At 36.0% G+C, this 4,648-nt stretch overlaps 1 pseudogene; it reads left to right on the forward strand.

Annotated features, from left to right (window-relative positions):
* Window positions 1–3,552: 3,552 nt before the first annotated feature.
* Window positions 3,553–4,061, forward strand: LOC119039299 (60S ribosomal protein L23a-like; annotated as a pseudogene).
* Window positions 4,062–4,648: the final 587 nt, after the last annotated feature.

A 4,648-nucleotide genomic window follows, 5' to 3' on the forward strand; every position in this document is an offset into this window, starting at 1 on the left:
AAGTTGCTGCACATACCAACCGATGGGCATACTAAGTTTAATAACTTTGTAAAGAAATCAGACACCGAGAAAGAGAAGAGCAGTTTGCAATTGCAACCTATACAGTTGAAACCTATACCAATGAATTCTTCCCAGCCCCCCAATGAATAATTCAACAGAAATACTAAGACTATTTAAATTTTTGAAAGTTTTTGATCCCTTGTGAAAATAAAATGCTCCCTTACTAAGTGTAATATATGCCAGACTAATCAAAATAAAAAGATGACTCTAATAAATTATATATTGCTAGAGAAAAAGAAAGACCTTAAAGTGTCCTTTATTTTCCCTTATACCAATTGAATGTCTGTTGAGAAAGCTGTGAAAATTTAACCATTAAAAATAAAAGCTATATGTATTTCTGGTAAAAATAGTGGTTTATGGATGCTTATTTATACAGAAAGTGGGACTATTCATGGTACTTAAAAAAATAGAGTATAGTAACAGTCCTAGGGCCATAGCTGCATTTACCTGGACATGTGCCTCAGTGGAGAGATATTTTTCTTTTTATACTTTGTAGATGCGTCGTTTGTACTTACTGAATTTGATAGAAGGTCTTGTTTACCACTCTCTACATTGTCCTTAGAATGTGCAGAAGGAAAAGAGTCACAGTCAGTGAAGACTGGGAGCCACATAATTGAATTTGGTGTGGATATAAACAGTACCCTATCCCGAAGCAAAAACTAAAATAAAAATTTAAAAAGTGAAATGGAAATAGCATGGGCTTTAAAATCAGAGAGGAAATCTAGGCATGATCCTTGGACTCTTCATCTTCAGCAATGAAAGTAGAGAGAGAAATTCATTGAAGTTCTTTTCCCTCTCAACAAGGGAGTCAGGTCATTGTGTAGGAATCATGGTTATCAAAACATGACAGGATTAACTGGCTTTGCTCTTCCATGCATTTGTTATTATAACAGGAAACTTATTTTACAGACATTTTTGACATTGGACTCTTCTGGGTTTGAATCCTGGCTTTGCCACTTTCTAACTCTATGATATTGAGTAAGTTGTTGACTCACTCCTTGCCTTTGTGCCTTTGTCTCCAGAGATGAATAGCGATGTAGAACCAATTCTGATATAGAATAACACATCTGGCACTTTGTAATAGTAATCATAATAGTAGTTAATAACAATGATGAAGTTACTGAGTACCTTTGACCTAAGTGATTTATACTTGTTAAATCCTTTCATCCTCACGACTTAGAGTAAAAATACTCATGAAAACGATAATTTATATCCTCATTTTATAGAAGATGAAGTGTTCCCTTAAGGAAGGATCGTGTGTGAAGTTACACAGCCAACATGTAATGGAGCCAGATTCCATTTGTACCCCTCTCTGATCTGCGAGTAAACAATCAATGTGTAGACATTGGCCTGAGCTCTCAACAGTAATCATGCCTTTGCAGTGTGCCAAGTTGATTGGCATGCATTTCAGATCAGGTCAGCTTTCAGTGGGATAGATGTCATTTATGAATCTTCACTGTTGCTTGTGCCACATGAATTCCTCTGTTCCTACAGATGTCTGTGTGCAGTAGGAAAACTCAGCCCTTGAGCTGAATGGAGGCAGAGTATTCCTGTTAGAGAGCGTAGAGACCCACTGCAGAGCATTTCACAGAGGCACCAGTCTTATAAATAATCTCCACCCTGGCACAAATACAATCAGAGGGGATCCCAGGTGAATGATGTTAAAATCTCGGAAAACAAGACAGATGGACCGTTTGCATCAAAAGGGCTTCTGGGCACAGGTACAAAAAATTATGCAAATACTTGACAGAAACTGCAAGTCTGTTCAAGATGTAATTTTGTAAGCTGATGAAGACCTGAGCAGGAGAAGGTGTACATGGGGATTTTGAATGTTCTCTTTGGGCCACCAAGTCATTTTTCTCTGCCTTGTTTAAGAAACAATTTCCATTTGTTCAACCTTTGAATGTCCTTGCTTTTATGAGTTACTTGAAAAAAAAATTCAGACACAGTAAGGCAGGAATCTTGCCGACTAGAGTCTTGAACTCAGCTACCTGCTAAACTGTCCATTTTCTAAAATGTGCTATGCAGGTAAGGCACAGGTCAGTTACTATATGGAGAGGGGCAACTTCTGGGGAAGTGCCTCCTGGAAAAGGCAGTAAACCTGCCAGCCAAGAAGCAGAGGCCTTAGTCAAGTCCATCCTGATGCCTGTCTCCGCAAGCAAGACTCATGTGGGGCCTGATTACGTGCATTATGCTAAGAAATAGGCATAAAAGGGAAGGAAAAACTAACGGTGGTGTCTTTGCTCTCATAGATCTTAAATTCCAATGGCAAGAAAATACAAGAAAGTTGTAAAGTAAATAAAAGATTCACTCCAGATAGTGATATTTAATGTGAAGAAAAAAAATAAGGTGATTATAAATAACTTAGAGTGGTTGAAGTCGAACATCTCCTTTATGAAAGTAGCTTCTCATTTGAGATCAGAAAGTCAAGAAGAAACATTTGGCCCAAAGTTCTCTCTTCAGTAAAATATCCTCCAAAAAGAACGACAAAATAAGGACATTTTAGATGGATGAAGACGAGATCATCTGCTGCCAGCACACCTGTCCTACAAGAAATGCTAAAGTGGCCGAACTGAAAAAGAATGATCACAGATGCAAACTCAATAGAAATGAAAAACACTAGAAATGATAACTACATTGTTAAAGGTAAAAGGATATACAATATTCTTTTCCTAATTTATTTAAAAACTAAACAAAACAAACTGTTTTAAACAGCAAAGACAAACAAGGAACTGATGTAGGTGACAGCAATAGCACAATGCATGAGGGAGAGTGGTTTGGAGGAAATACACTGTTGCATTTTATGTGACACAGTAAAGTGTGAATTCCACATGGAATGAGACCGATCAAGGATGCATATTGTAATTCCTAGGACAGGGAAAAATGAGTAACTAAAATATCAATAGGTAAATTAAAATCGGAATTTAATAAGTTATTCAATAATCCAGAAAAGGCAGACTAGGAAGAACATAGAAACAACAACAGGTGATGTGGATAGAAAATGACAAAATGTCTAAATTGATTAATATCAATAATTTTATCAAATACAAATGTGTTCAGCCTTAGATAAAAAACAGAATCAGAATATATATATATACACACATATATATACACATTAAGGCCAAAAGATATACTTTGAGTATGAAGAGAAAGATAGTTTGAAGTAAAATTATTGTATAAAAAATAAGGCAAACAGTACAATGATGCAGTAGTGGTTACATTATTGTCAGGCAAAATCAATTTCAAGACAGGGAGTATTACTACAAATAATGATAAAAGGTGATTATGAGGAATGTTCAATTCAAAAGGAAGACTTAAATATACAAATGTGGATCTACCTAGTAACAGAGCTTCAAGATGTGTAAAACAGAAATTGACAAAACCAGAAGGAGAAAAAGACAAATCCAGAAATATAGGTGGAAATTTTATCACCCTACATCAGCATTTGAAAGAAAACTAGACCAAAAGATCAATACGGAGCTTTTCACAAAGATGTTGCCCAAAGAAATGAAGGAAGCCCCTGCCCCTCCCAAAGCCAAAGCCAAAGATTTGAAGAAGACAAAGAAAGCAATGCTGAAAGCATCCACAGACACACACACACACACACACACACACACACACACACATACACACACATTCACATGTCACCCACCTTCTCACAGCCAAAGGCCCTGTGGCTCCAAAGGCCCCTAAATATCCTGAAAAAGCACCCAGGAGAAACAAGCTTGACTACTAGTCATGTCAGCATCAAGTTCCCCCTGACTACTCAGTCAGCCATAAAGAAGATAGAAGACAATACACTTCCATTAATAGTGGATCTCAAGGCCACTGAGCACCAGATCAAACAGGCTGTGAAGAAGCTCTGTGATGTTGACACAGCCAAGGTCAACACCCTGATCAGGCTTGGAGAGAAGAAGGCATATGTTCACCTGGGTCCTGACTATGATGCTTTGGATGTTCCAACAAAATTGGGATCATCTAAACTGAGTCCAGTGGGCTAATTCTAAAATTTTATACTGTAAAAAAGATCATTAAGGATATAGAATATTATGAAAAACATTAAAATCCACCTTTATCTTACCTAATTACATTTACATATTACTAAATATAACTGCAAGATAAAGTCTTTTCAAGTACTGATGGAATTTTCATCAAAAATAGACTGTCAAGGAAATACAAACTACAAAAGAAAAATCTTATAGAATATAATTTCTGATAACAAGAGAATTAAAATTTAATTACAATAAAGTGTATGAAAACACCACTGATATTTGAATAATGAGCACCATACTCTAAATATTCATGGATCAAAGAAAAGACCACAGGTAAATTAGAAAATATTTTAAAATGATAATAAAAAGACATCATATCACAATTTGTGAAATGCACTTACAGCAGTGTTTATAAGAAATTCATAAAGTGCTAATAAATAGAAAAGGAAAATAAAACTACTGTTCTGTTTTTTCCTCTAATTGAATTTGAGGGAAGGGGAGTGAAGGAATGTCAAGCCCTGTATCCGTGTTCAGGTACATTTCACTGTATCTGTGAACTACATTTCATTGTCCTGGATGACAGAGAAATTTACTTG

This window comes from Artibeus jamaicensis, unplaced genomic scaffold (genome assembly GCF_021234435.1).
Source record: "Artibeus jamaicensis isolate MK-2021 breed Jamaican fruit bat unplaced genomic scaffold, CSHL_Jam_final contig_402, whole genome shotgun sequence".
Lineage (NCBI taxonomy): Eukaryota > Metazoa > Chordata > Mammalia > Chiroptera > Phyllostomidae > Artibeus > Artibeus jamaicensis.